Source organism: Idiotropiscis lumnitzeri, chromosome 12 (assembly GCF_059441095.1).
Source record: "Idiotropiscis lumnitzeri isolate Australia: NSW breed Sydney's pygmy pipehorse chromosome 12, RoL_Ilum_1.0, whole genome shotgun sequence".
Lineage (NCBI taxonomy): Eukaryota > Metazoa > Chordata > Actinopteri > Syngnathiformes > Syngnathidae > Idiotropiscis > Idiotropiscis lumnitzeri.
In genome coordinates this window covers 3,080,613-3,095,428 of record NC_142402.1, presented here as the reverse complement: position 1 = coordinate 3,095,428, position 14,816 = coordinate 3,080,613, and the positions used below count along the sequence as shown (strand labels likewise).

At 47.3% G+C, this 14,816-nt stretch overlaps 4 non-coding genes across 4 annotated transcripts; 3 read left to right on the top strand and 1 right to left on the bottom strand.

The window, feature by feature from the left end:
- The first annotated feature begins 576 nt into the window (after positions 1-576).
- Positions 577-648, top strand: trnap-cgg (transfer RNA proline (anticodon CGG)). The gene has a single exon. It is a non-coding gene; the product is annotated as a tRNA-Pro (tRNA).
- A 6,545-nt stretch (positions 649-7,193) lies between these two features.
- On the top strand, positions 7,194-7,265 carry trnap-agg (transfer RNA proline (anticodon AGG)). Its single transcript has one exon. It is a non-coding gene; the product is annotated as a tRNA-Pro (tRNA).
- Positions 7,266-11,503: 4,238 nt separating this feature from the next.
- Positions 11,504-11,575, top strand: trnap-agg (transfer RNA proline (anticodon AGG)). The gene has a single exon. It is a non-coding gene; the product is annotated as a tRNA-Pro (tRNA).
- A 1,184-nt stretch (positions 11,576-12,759) lies between these two features.
- trnag-gcc (transfer RNA glycine (anticodon GCC)) lies at positions 12,760-12,830 on the bottom strand. Its single transcript has one exon. It is a non-coding gene; the product is annotated as a tRNA-Gly (tRNA).
- Positions 12,831-14,816: the final 1,986 nt, after the last annotated feature.

Here is a 14,816-nt window from a genome sequence, read left to right as displayed (position 1 = left end):
GGGAAGATCACTCTGCAGAAACGATTAAATACTGGAAGATGCACGAACGATCCCCAACAATACATTGCGATAATACACGCCTGTATTAATACATTGAGAAAACCCTAATAACGTTTGCTAATGTTGCAGTGAGATACCAAATTTGAGTATTATGAGACTAAGCTGTGGCGATTCTGAGAGTTGGAAGACCACCACTTGACTTTAATTATGACTACGATCTATAAAGTTAACTGATTTCGATACTTTGTGGCAAGCACTTTGGCTCGTTGGACTACGGGTATAATTCTCACTGAGGACCCTCTTTCAAATCCAAAACAAGACCATCATTACACTGGATTACTTTGAGTTCACCTGAATCTTCCGTACTGATAGGAATGGTTCTTCGCTGGTACGAGCATGTCATCAATTGGAGGTGGCTCATTGGGCTCTGGGTATGGTTGTGAGTGGTTACTCGTTCAAATCCAAACAGGGTCTTAGTGTTGATTCAGGGTTGGTTGGGAGAGGTTCCAGGTTCAAATCCGGGTTCTTAGTGTCGATGAAGGCTTGCGGCAAACAGGCAGTTACCTAGCTAAACGTGGCTCGTTGGTCTAGGGGTATGATTCTCGCTTCGGGTGCGAGAGGTCCCGGGTTCAAATCCCGGACGAGCCCATCTCAGTGTGACTATGGTCGCCCAGTCTCTTAGTCAACTTATAATTTTGATGCAAATCTATACGGGGAGATGCTGGAAAAACTAACATGAAACAACAAAACTGAGACTGTACCCCGAATACTCCCAAAAAAATGCTTGAGTTCCTTATAATTTCAATAACCTTGGTCTAATCGCGCATTTTTTTCAAAAATCTTGAAAATGACATTAGCTACAGTCCAAAATCAGCTCCTACAACCTCTTAGAACATTTCTACTCTAGTTTCCACCCCTCCACAGTACAGAAACAACACTGATCAAAATCACCGGCAACCGACTCTGGCCTAATCACCATTCCACCAAGTAGCAAACCTTCCCGTGGTGTCCCTCGTAATCCTTAACCGGAGACCGATTGCTACAATCTCATTCCATCCAAAAATCCAGCGGTGGTAAAAGGATCGACCCTCGACCGCTGAGATGTCGAAGCTAAAAATTATCAGCTTCAACGCGGAGGGCATGTCCCTTGCAAAGGCTGAACTGATTTTCCAGATGGATGCCGACATTGTCTGCATCCAAGAAACGCACAAGGCGGCAACCCCAGCAAAGATAAATGGGATGCACCTTGTTATTTTTCAAGAAAGCCAGACCCACGGTAGCGCAATTTTTGTGCGTGACTGTTCGCTTGTAAAAAGAAGTGACAACCTCTCAATCAACGGAGTTGAGGTCTTGATGCTGGAGACTGACTCGATCAGAGTTTTCTCTGTGTATAAGCCTCCACCGACACCCTTTTGCTGGCCCAATACGAACCTTGATGACAAGGTGTGTGTTGTTATAGGAGACTTCAACAGTCACAATACCACCTGGGGCTACCCCTCTAACAACTCAGACGGTGAGAGAGTTGAAGAGTGGGCGCTGGCAAACGATCTCTCTCTCCTCCACTCAGCTAAGGATAAACCATCCTTCCATAGCGCAAGGTGGAAAAGAGGGTATAACCCCGACCTCGCCTTTGTGTCGTCAAGATACCAGAACATATTTAAGAAATCCCTTGGTAAGCCAGTCCCCAGGTCTCAACATCGACCGCTTGTCCTTGAACTCTCGCCAGTGGTTAAACCTATCGAGTCGAAACCACTGATGAGGTTCAACTACGGTAGAGCCAACTGGCAGGGATTCACGCAAGATCTCGATTCCCAAATTGATGTAATTCCAGCTGAACCCTCACACTACGATGCTTTCACCTCTCTGGTGTGGAGTACAGCAAAGAAACAGATCCCAAGAGGATACTTTAAGCAGTATGTCCCTGGACTTGATGATGCATCAAAACAACTCTATGCTCAATATACTAGAGCATACGAAAATGACCCGTTCGCCGCTGAGACCATCGACCTCGGTGAATCCCTACTAACTTCCTTAGGGGAGGCAAGGAAAGAACGATGGGAAAATCTTGTGACATCAATCAATATGATGCATAATAGCAAAAAAGCTTGGAAGACCATCAACAAGCTTAATAGTAACTCGCAACCTGAGCAGCGGTGTGCGCAAGTAACACCAAACCAGGTAGCAACACAGTTACTATTGAATGGGAAACCATGCACCCGTGAACGCTCATACCTAAAGGCTATGCAAGCTGATATGCGTCTGACGATGGAGAATTGCACAGAGGAGTTCTTCCCATTCACCCCAGATGAACTCATTAATGCAATTAAGCATGTTAAGCTTGGCAAAGCGTGTGGTCTTGATGGGTTATCTCCTGATATGATCCTACACTTTGGTGACAAGACGCAAGAGTGGTTACGCACCCTCTACAACAACTGCGCAGCCACCAAGACTATACCGAAGATCTGGCGTAAGGCAAAGGTATCTGCCTTATTGAAACCAGAGAAGGATCCATCTCTCCCATCGAGCTACAGGCCTATTAGTCTGCTATGCATCCTGTTCAAGGTTTATGAACGTCTGATACTTTCACGAATAACTCCGACAGTTGAGGAACACCTCTCTCGTGACCAAGCCGGATTCAGAGCTGGAAGATCCTGCTGTGGCCAAGTACTAAACTTGGTACAGTACATTGAAGATGGCTTCCAGGAGGGTAAGATCACTGGGGCAGTTTTTGTCGATCTTTCCGCCGCTTACGATACAATCAACCACAGGAGACTAATGATTAAAGTGGCGAAAGTCATGAAGAACAAGAACATCGTTCAGATTATTGAGTCTCTCCTGAAACACCGCCGTTTCTTCGTCGAGATGAGTGGAAAACAAAGTAGATGGCGTGATCAGAAAAATGGCTTGCCCCAGGGTTCTGTGCTTGCACCTGCGCTCTTCAATTTGTACACAAATGACCAGCCAGAGTTCCGGAACATCAGACGTTTCATATACGCCGACGACCTTTGCATTGCCACACAGGCGAACACCTTCGAAGTTGTTGAAGAGCGACTGACATCTGCTTTGTCACAACTTTCACAATATTACAGGGACAATTTTCTAAACGCCAACCCCGGTAAAACCCAATCTTGCGCATTCCACTTAAAGAACTATCTCGCTAAGCGAGAGCTTAACATCAAATGGGACGGGGTCCCCCTGAAGAAAACCAAATTCCCAGTATACCTTGGCGTGACTCTGGATAGATCGCTAACATTTAGCGAACATGTGTCCAAGCTGCGAAAAAAGTTATCGTCTCGCAACAACTTAGTCAGCATCTTAGCCAACACTAAGTGGGGTGCAAATGCAGACACTTTGCGCATATCATCTTTAGCACTGGGTTTTTCCACCGCTGAATATTGTGCACCAGTCTGGGCACGTTCAAGTCATGCTTCCAAGGTCGATGCTGAACTGAATAAGTGCTGCCGTGTTATCACAGGCACTTTAAAGCCAACACCACTCCCGGCTTTGTACTCTCTATCAGGAATAGCCCCTCCTGACATCCGCAGGGAGACAATTAGTAAAATCGAACGTCAGAAGCAGCTGGACGACCATCGTCACCCTCTGTTCGGTCACCAGGAGATCGAAGCAAGACTGCCTTCACGACGTGGCTTCAACACCGTTAGAGAACTTGGTGCAAGGACACCTACGAACTACCGTAACACCAGGTGGCAGGAGAGCTACGAGTACCAGAACATCAGTGTACCTAGCCCTTCTGAACACCTACCCCGTGGTTCAGACCTACCAAGGAAACATTGGGTCGCGCTCAATCGAGCGCGCTCTCAGGTTGCCAAGACGGGAGACAACCTGCACCGATGGGGATTCGCCGACTCAGCAAGATGCGAGTGTGGCGAAGCCATCCAAACCCTCGACCATCTGCTTCGACACTGCCCAGCAGGCCCAAGGTGCTCAGAAGAAGACCTACGAGATGCCACCGATACTGCCATTCGCTGGGTGGAAAGATGGGCTGATAAGCTATGAATGAATGACCATTCTCACCCTCTTTGATCTGATAGCAGCTTGCGATACAATTTCTAAAACCATCCTCCTGAAAAGACTCCATGACATTCTTTATCTATACCCTACCTCTTGTCAAGATATTTCACAAACTAAACCTACACTCCCACTGTTATGCAGATGACACTCAGCTCTACCTCTCCACATAATCAACTGCCATTATTCCGGGTTCCTCCATTTATTGACTGCTTCCCTGAAATGTATTATTGGTTCTCATCCAATTTTCTGCAACTTAACAATGATAAAACTGAAATCCTTCAGATAGGTACCAAGTCCTCTCAAGCCAAAAGTGACAGTTTTTCCCATGACACTTGACAATACCTCAGTTTCCCCCTCTGGTCAGGTTAAGACTCGGGGTGTCATCCACTCTCTCCTTTTCATCAGAATTAAATGAAAATCCCCGATCTGCATACTTTCTACTTTATAGAATAATCATCCTGCGTCCCCGTCCATCAGTATCCTTTTAAAGCACGTCCAACCTTGTATTTGATCAGTCCCATTAACAGAACTTGCAATAATTTACTGCAACTAAAAAAAAAAAAACCTCCTGATTAAAAGCAATTGCTAAAATTTGGCCAAAAAGCGGATTTGTAAAAACATCAGCAGGTTCTGACAAATAGCCTAGGGTCTCCACATTAGAAAATGGAATGTTATTGATATTCTAAAAACTGGTAGACAGTTTTGTATCCCCGCCCCCAATAATGAGGGTGACCACAGACATAGTTGTTATGACACAAGGCATATTCGCAGGTGAGAACAGACCAGGGATGGCGCTGCCTGACAACACATTATGATAGCAATTGACGCGTAACCACGCAGCCTAACATATTGCATTGGCCGGGAAATGAACTCGGGCCTCACGCATGGCAAGCGAGAATTCTACCACTGAACAACCAATGATTAGTACTTCTTGTCCAATAGAATAGAGACGTCCACCATAGAAAACGTTTTATCTGGCCCTGATAATGCATGTTTTTTCCTTCTTAAAATGTAGCGTTCTTGCCATGTATGCAATGCATCAAGTGAACGATACATTTCTTTAACGGTAAGATCACTCTGCAGAAACGATTAAATACTGGAAGATACACGAACGATCCCCAACAATACATTGCGATAATACACGCCTGTATTAATACATTGAGAAAACCCTAATTACGTTTGATAATGTTACAGTGAGATACCAAATTTGAGTATTATGAGACTAAGCTGTGGCGATTCTGATAGTTGGAACACCACCACTTGACATTAATTATGACTACAATCAATAAAGTTAACTGATTTCGATACTTTGTGGCAAGCACTTTGGCTTGTTGGACTACGGGTATACAGTAATACCCCGGTTATCGCGGGGGACCACCCGCGAAAACTGAAAATCCGCGAAGTAGCGGCGCACCTTCAAAAATGCTTAAATAAAAAAAATAAAATATATATATATATATATATATATATATATATATATATGGGTAGAGAGAGAGAGAGTGAAATTCATGTTATAACAAAAAAAACACAAATTATTATTAAAACTTATTTTTTATTCCCCAGCCATTATTTTCGTATTTATTCAATTACTTCTTTTTGTATTTATTTAATTACTTCGACTTTTACCTGCTGGTACGCCGTCCGGTGTGCCCTGTGAATGTTATGATCCTCCAGCAGAGCTGGAGTATTGAGCAGGACTCTCCAAACGCAGACACGGGAAAAAAGGTGGTGATAGAAAGATATTTATTATAATCACAATATAGTCAGTGTAATCAGCGCGTCTCGCAGCAGCTGACGGCATGGCGCGAGAAGATCGCTGGAGGAACGCCCACACAGCTGAAAAAACAAAAACACACGTGGCATGACAGGCACGGATCATGAGAGTGAAATGAAAGGTGGCATTCTTCATTTATTTATTTATTCATTCATAACGGACAGCCTCACGCTCCGCTCCTGCCCGGGCGGAAGAGGTGCTCCTCTTCGGCTTAACTGTGACACACGCCCGCCCTCCTCCTCCGGAGCTTCCATTCGGTTAAACTTAGGGGCCGCTTGGAACCGCCCGTGCCCGGGGACGGTGCTCCTCTTCGGCTTACTGTGACGCGAGCATGCCCTCCTCCTCCGGAGCTTCCATTCGGTTAAACTTAGGGGCCGCTTGGAACCGCCCGTGCCCGGGGAAGGTGCTCCTCTACGGCTTACTGTGACACGAGTATGCCCTCCTCCTCCGGAGCTTCCATTCGGTTAAACTTAGGGGTCGCTTGGAACCGCCCGTTCCCGGGGAAGGTGCTCCTCTTCGGCTTACTGTGACGCGAGCATGCGCTCCTCCTCCGGAGCTTCCATTCGGTTAAACTTAGGGGCCGCTTGGAACCGCCCGTGCCCGGGGAAGGTGCTCCTCTACGGCTTACTGTGACACGAGCATGCCCTCCTCCTCCGGAGCTTCCATTCGGTTAAACTTAGGGGCCGCTTGGAACCGCCCGTGCCCGGGGAAGGTGCTCCACTACGGCTTACTGTGACGCGAGCATGCCCTCCTCCTCCGGAGCTTCCATTCGGTTAAACTTAGGGGCCGATTGACACCGCCCGTGCTCGGGGAAGGTGCTCCTCTACGGCTTAACTGCCACGCACGCCGGCCGGAACTCTGGTACAGTCCGAACCGCGCGAAACGTCGCCACCAATCGTGTCCGGGGGAACTTGCTCTTCTTCGTCCACTCTCTTCTTCGTCCACTCTCCTCTTCGGCGTACGCCGGCCGTCTAACCGCTCCAGCGCCCCCTCGTGCCGCTCGGCGAAACTACAATGCCGCCGAATATTTTTTAGACCCGCGAAGCACTGAAGCCGCAAAAGGTGAACCGCGAAGTAGCGGCGTATTACTGTAATTCTCACTGAGGACCCTCTTTCAAATCCAAAACAAGACCATCATTACACTGGATTAATTTGAGTTCACCTGAATCTTCCGTACTGATAGGAATGGTTCTTCGCTGGTACGAGCATGTCATCAATTGGAGGTGGCTCATTTGGCTCTGGGTATGGTTGTGAGTGGTTTCTCGTTCAAATCCAAACAGGTTCTTAGTGTAAATTCAGGGTTGGTTGGGAGAGGTTTCAGGTTCAAATCCGGGGTCTTAGTGTCGATGAAGGCTTGCGGCCAACAGTCAGTTACCCAGCTAAACGTGGTTCGTTGGTCTAGGGGTATGATTCTCGCTTAGGGTGCGAGAGGTCCCGGGTTCAAATCCCGGACGAGCCCATCTCAGTGTTGTTATGGTTGCTTAGTCAACTTATAATTTTGATGCAAATCTATACAGGGAGATGGTGGAAAAACTAACATGAAACAACAAAACTGAGACTGTACCCCGAGTACTCCCAAAAAAATGCTTGAGTTCCTTATAATTTCAATAACCTTGGTCCAATCGCGCATTTTTTTCAAAAATCTTGGAAATGACATTAGCTACCTAGCTACAGTCCAAAATCAGCTCCTACAACCTCTTAGAACATTTCTACTCTAGTTTCCACCCCTCCACAGTACAGAAACAACACTGATCAAAATCACCGGCAACCGACTCTGGCCTAATCACCATTCTCACCCTCTTTGATCTGATAGCAGCTTGCGATACAATTTCTAAAACCATCCTCCTGAACAGACTCCAAGACATTCTTTATCTATACCCTACCTCTTGTCAAGATATTTCACAAACTAAACCTACACTCCCACTGTTATGCAGATGACACTCAGCTCTACCTCTCCACATAATCAACTGCCATTATTCCGGGTTCCTCCATTTATTGACTGCTTCCCTGAAATGTATTATTGGTTCTCATCCAATTTTCTGCAACTTAACAATGATAAAACTGAAATCCTACAGATAGGTACCAAGTCCTCTCAAGCCAAAAGTGACAGTTTTTCCCATGACACTTGACAATACCTCAGTTTCCCCCTCTGGTCAGGTTAAGACTCGGGGTGTCATCCACTCTCTCCTTTTCATCAGAATTAAATGAAAATCCCCGATCTGCATACTTTCTACTTTATAGAATAATCATCCTGCGTCCCCGTCCATCAGTATCCTTTTAAAGCACGTCCAACCTTGTATTTGATCAGTCCCATTAACAGAACTTGCAATAATTTACTGCAACTAAAAAAAAAAAAACCTCCTGATTAAAAGCAATTGCTAAAATTTGGCCAAAAAGCGGATTTGTAAAAACATCAGCAGGTTCTGACAAATAGCCTAGGGTCTCCACATTAGAAAATGGAATGTTATTGATATTCTAAAAACTGGTAGACAGTTTTGTATCCCCGCCCCCAATAATGAGGGTGACCGCAGACATAGTTGTTATGACACAAGGCATATTCGCAGGTGAGAACAGACCAGGGATGGCGCTGCCTGACAACACATTATGATAGCAATTGACGCGTAACCACGCAGCCTAACATATTGCATTGGCCGGGAATTGAACTCGGGCCTCACGCATGGCAAGCGAGAATTCTACCACTGAACAACCAATGATTAGTACTTCTTGTCCAATAGAATAGAGACGTCCACCATAGAAAACGTTTTATCTGGCCCTGATAATGCATGTTTTTTCCTTCTTAAAATGTCGCGTTCTTGCCATGTATGCAATGCATCAAGTGAACGATACATTTCTTTAACGGTAAGATCACTCTGCAGAAACGATTAAATACTGGAAGATACACGAACGATCCCCAACAATACATTGCGATAATACACGCCTGTATTAATACATTGAGAAAACCCTAATTACGTTTGATAATGTTACAGTGAGATACCAAATTTGAGTATTATGAGACTAAGCTGTGGCAATTCTGATAGTTGGAACACCACCACTTGACATTAATTATGACTACAATCAATAAAGTTAACTGATTTCGATACTTTGTGGCAAGCACTTTGGCTTGTTGGACTACGGGTATACAGTAATACCCCGGTTATCGCGGTTAATGGGGACCGAGACCACCCGCGAAAACTGAAAATCCGCGAAGTAGCGGCGCACCTTCAAAAATGCTTAAATAAAAAAAAAAAAATAAATATATATATATATATATATATATATATATATATATATATATATGGGTAGAGAGAGAGAGAGAGAAATTCATGTTATAACAAAAAAAACACAAATTATTATTAAAACTTATTTTTTATTCCCCAGCCATTATTTTCGTATTTATTCAATTACTTCTTTTTGTATTTATTTAATTACTTCGACTTTTACCTGCTGGTACGCCGTCCGGTGTGCCCTGTGAATGTTATGATCCTCCAGCAGAGCTGGAGTATTGAGCAGGACTCTCCAAACGCAGACACGGGAAAAAAGGTGGTGATAGAAAGATATTTATTATAATCACAATATAGTCAGTGTAATCAGCGCGTCTCGCAGCAGCTGACGGCATGGCGCGAGAAGATCGCTGGAGGAACGCCCACACAGCTGAAAAAACAAAAACACACGCGGCATGACAGGCACGGATCATGAGAGTGAAATGAAAGGTGGCATTCTTCATTTATTTATTTATTCATTCATAACTGACAGCCTCACGCTCCGCTCCTGCCCGGGCGGAAGAGGTGCTCCTATTCGGCTTAACTGTGACACACGCCCGCCCTCCTCCTCCGGAGCTTCCATTCGGTTAAACTTAGGGGCCGCTTGGAACCGCCCGTGCCCGGGGACGGTGCTCCTCTTCGGCTTACTGTGACGCGAGCATGCCCTCCTCCTCCGGAGCTTCCATTCGGTTAAACTTAGGGGCCGCTTGGAACCGCCCGTGCCCGGGGAAGGTGCTCCTCTACGGCTTACTGTGACACGAGCATGCCCTCCTCCTCCGGAGCTTCCATTCGGTTAAACTTAGGGGCCGCTTGGAACCGCCCGTTCCCGGGGAAGGTGCTCCTCTTCGGCTTACTGTGACGCGAGCATGCGCTCCTCCTCCGGAGCTTCCATTCGGTTAAACTCAGGGGCCGCTTGGAACCGCCCGTGCCCGGGGAAGGTGCTCCTCTACGGCTGACTGTGACACGAGCATGCCCTCCTCCTCCGGAGCTTCCATTCGGTTAAACTTAGGGGCCGCTTGGAACCGCCCGTGCCCGGGGAAGGTGCTCCACTACGGCTTACTGTGACACGAGCATGCCCTCCTCCTCCGGAGCTTCCATTCGGTTAAACTTAGGGGCCGCTTGGAACCGCCCGTGCCCGGGGACGGTGCTCCTCTTCGGCTTACTGTGACGCGAGCATGCCCTCCTCCTCCGGACCTTCCATTCGGTTAAACTTAGGGGCCGCTTGGAACCGCCCGTGCCCGGGGAAGGTGCTCCTCTACGGCTTACTGTGACACGAGCATGCCCTCCTCCTCCGGAGCTTCCATTCGGTTAAACTTAGGGGCCGCTTGGAACCGCCCGTTCCCGGGGAAGGTGCTCCTCTTCGGCTTACTGTGACGCGAGCATGCCCTCCTCCTCCGGAGCTTCCATTCGGTTAAACTTAGGGGCCGCTTGGAACCGCCCGTTCCCGGGGAAGGTGCTCCTCTTCGGCTTACTGTGACGCGAGCATGCGCTCCTCCTCCGGAGCTTCCATTCGGTTAAACTTAGGGGCCGCTTGGAACCGCCCGTGCCCGGGGAAGGTGCTCCTCTACGGCTTACTGTGACACGAGCATGCCCTCCTCCTCCGGAGCTTCCATTCGGTTAAACTTAGGGGCCGCTTGGAACCGCCCGTGCCCGGGGAAGGTGCTCCTCTACGGCTTACTGTGACACGAGCATGCCCTCCTCCTCCGGAGCTTCCATTCGGTTAAACTTAGGGGCCGCTTGGAACCGCCCGTGCCCGGGGAAGGTGCTCCACTACGGCTTACTGTGACGCGAGCATGCCCTCCTCCTCCGGAGCTTCCATTCGGTTAAACTTAGGGGCCGATTGACACCGCCCGTGCTCGGGGAAGGTGCTCCTCTACGGCTTAACTGCCACGCACGCCGGCCGGAACTCTGGTACAGTCCGAACCGCGCGAAACGTCGCCACCAATCGTGTCCGGGGGAACTTGCTCTTCTTCGTCCACTCTCTTCTTCGTCCACTCTCCTCTTCGGCGTACGCCGGCCGTCTAACCGCTCCAGCGCCCCCTCGTGCCGCTCGGCGAAACTACAATGCCGCCGAATATTTTTTAGACCCGCGAAGCACTGAAGCCGCAAAAGGTGAACCGCGAAGTAGCGGCGTATTACTGTAATTCTCACTGAGGACCCTCTTTCAAATCCAAAACAAGACCATCATTACACTGGATTAATTTGAGTTCACCTGAATCTTCCGTACTGATAGGAATGGTTCTTCGCTGGTACGAGCATGTCATCAATTGGAGGTGGCTCATTTGGCTCTGGGTATGGTTGTGAGTGGTTTCTCGTTCAAATCCAAACAGGTTCTTAGTGTAAATTCAGGGTTGGTTGGGAGAGGTTTCAGGTTCAAATCCGGGGTCTTAGTGTCGATGAAGGCTTGCGGCCAACAGTCAGTTACCCAGCTAAACGTGGCTCGTTGGTCTAGGGGTATGATTCTCGCTTAGGGTGCGAGAGGTCCCGGGTTCAAATCCCGGACGAGCCCATCTCAGTGTCGGTATGGTTGCTTAGTCAACTTATAATTTTGATGCAAATCTATACAGGGAGATGGTGGAAAAACTAACATGAAACAACAAAACTGAGACTGTACCCCGAGTACTCCCAAAAAAATGCTTGAGTTCCTTATAATTTCAATAACCTTGGTCCAATCGCGCATTTTTTTCAAAAATCTTGGAAATGACATTAGCTACCTAGCTACAGTCCAAAATCAGCTCCTACAACCTCTTAGAACATTTCTACTCTAGTTTCCACCCCTCCACAGTACAGAAACAACACTGATCAAAATCACCGGCAACCGACTCTGGCCTAATCACCATTCTCACCCTCTTTGATCTGATAGCAGCTTGCGATACAATTTCTAAAACCATCCTCCTGAACAGACTCCAAGACATTCTTTATCTATACCCTACCTCTTGTCAAGATATTTCACAAACTAAACCTACACTCCCACTGTTATGCAGATGACACTCAGCTCTACCTCTCCACATAATCAACTGCCATTATTCCGGGTTCCTCCATTTATTGACTGCTTCCCTGAAATGTATTATTGGTTCTCATCCAATTTTCTGCAACTTAACAATGATAAAACTGAAATCCTACAGATAGGTACCAAGTCCTCTCAAGCCAAAAGTGACAGTTTTTCCCATGACACTTGACAATACCTCAGTTTCCCCCTCTGGTCAGGTTAAGACTCGGGGTGTCATCCACTCTCTCCTTTTCATCAGAATTAAATGAAAATCCCCGATCTGCATACTTTCTACTTTATAGAATAATCATCCTGCGTCCCCGTCCATCAGTATCCTTTTAAAGCACGTCCAACCTTGTATTTGATCAGTCCCATTAACAGAACTTGCAATAATTTACTGCAACTAAAAAAAAAAAAACCTCCTGATTAAAAGCAATTGCTAAAATTTGGCCAAAAAGCGGATTTGTAAAAACATCAGCAGGTTCTGACAAATAGCCTAGGGTCTCCACATTAGAAAATGGAATGTTATTGATATTCTAAAAACTGGTAGACAGTTTTGTATCCCCGCCCCCAATAATGAGGGTGACCGCAGACATAGTTGTTATGACACAAGGCATATTCGCAGGTGAGAACAGACCAGGGATGGCGCTGCCTGACAACACATTATGATAGCAATTGACGCGTAACCACGCAGCCTAACATATTGCATTGGCCGGGAATTGAACTCGGGCCTCACGCATGGCAAGCGAGAATTCTACCACTGAACAACCAATGCTTAGTACTTCTTGTCCAATAGAATAGAGACGTCCACCATAGAAAACGTTTTATCTGGCCCTGATAATGCATGTTTTTTCCTTCTTAAAATGTAGCGTTCTTGCCATGTATGCAATGCATCAAGTGAACGATACATTTCTTTAACGGTAAGATCACTCTGCAGAAACGATTAAATACTGGAAGATGCACGAACGATCCCCAACAATACATTGCGATAATACGCGCCTGTATTAATACATTGAGAAAACCCTAATTACGTTTGATAATGTTACAGTGAGATACCAAATTTGAGTATTATGAGACTAAGCTGTGGCGATTCTGATAGTTGGAACACCACCACTTGACTTTAATTATGACTACAATCAATAAAGTTAACTGATTTCGATACTTTGTGGCAAGCACTTTGGCTCGTTGGACTACGGGTATACAGTAATACCCCGGTTATCGCGGTTAATGGGAACCGAGACCACCCGCGAAAACTGAAAATCCGCGAAGTAGCGGCGCACCTTCAAAAATGCTTAAATAAAAAAAATAAAATAAATATATATATATATATATATATATATATGTATATGGGTAGAGAGAGAGAGAGTGAAATTCATGTTATAACAAAAAAAAAAAAAATATTATTAAAACTTATTTTTTATTCCCCAGCCATTATTTTCGTATTTATTCAATTACTTCTTTTTGTATTTATTTAATTACTTCGACTTTTACCTGCTGGTACGCCGTCCGGTGTGCCCTGTGAATGTTATGATCCTCCAGCAGAGCTCGAGGGTTGAGCAGGACTCTCCAAACGCAGACACGGGAAAAAAGGTGGTGATACAAAGATATTTATTATAATCACAATATAGTCAGTGTAATCAGCGCGTCTCGCAGCAGCTGACGGCATGGCGCGAGACGATCGCTGGAGGAACGCCCACACATCTGAAAAAACAAAAACACACGCGGCATGACAGGCACGGATCATGACAGTGAAATGAAAGGTGGCATTCTTCATTTATTTATGTATTCATTCATAACTGACAGCCTCACGCTCCGCTCCTGCCCGGGCGGAAGAGGTGCTCCTATTCGGCTTAACTCTGACACACGCCCGCCCTCCTCCTCCGGAGCTTCCGTTCGGTTAAACTTAGGGGCCGCTTGGAACCGCCCGTGCCCGGGGAAGGTGCTCCTCTTCGGCTTACTGTGACGCGAGCATGCCCTCCGCCTCCGGAGCTTCCATTCGGTTAAACTTAGGGGCCGCTTGGAACCGCCCGTGCCCGGGGAAGGTGCTCCTCTACGGCTTACTGTGACACGAGCATGCCCTCCTCCTCCGGAGCTTCCATTCGGTTAAACTTAGGGGCCGCTTGGAACCGCCCGTTCCCGGGGAAGGTGCTCCTCTTCGGCTTACTGTGACGCGAGCATGCGCTCCTCCTCCGGAGCTTCCATTCGGTTAAACTTAGGGGCCGCTTGGAACCGCCCGTGCCCGGGGAAGGTGCTCCTCTACGGCTGACTGTGACACGAGCATGCCCTCCTCCTCCGGAGCTTCCATTCGGTTAAACTTAGGGGCCGCTTGGAACCGCCCGTGCCCGGGGAAGGTGCTCCACTACGGCTTACTGTGACGCGAGCATGCCCTCCTCCTCCGGAGCTTCCATTCGGTTAAACTTAGGGGCCGATTGACACCGCCCGTGCTCGGGGAAGGTGCTCCTCTACGGCTTAACTGCCACGCACGCCGGCCGGAACTCTGGTACAGTCCGAACCGCGCGAAACGTCGCCACCAATCGTGTCCGGGGGAACTTGCTCTTCTTCGTCCACTCTCTTCTTCGTCCACTCTCCTCTTCGGCGCACGCCGGCCGTCTAACCGCTCCAGCGCCCCCTCGTGCCGCTCGGCGAAACTACAATGCCGCAGAATATTTTTTAGACCCGCGAAGCACTGAAGCCGCAAAAGGTGAACCGCGAAGTAGCGGCGTATTACTGTAATTCTCACTGAGGACCCTCTTTCAAATCC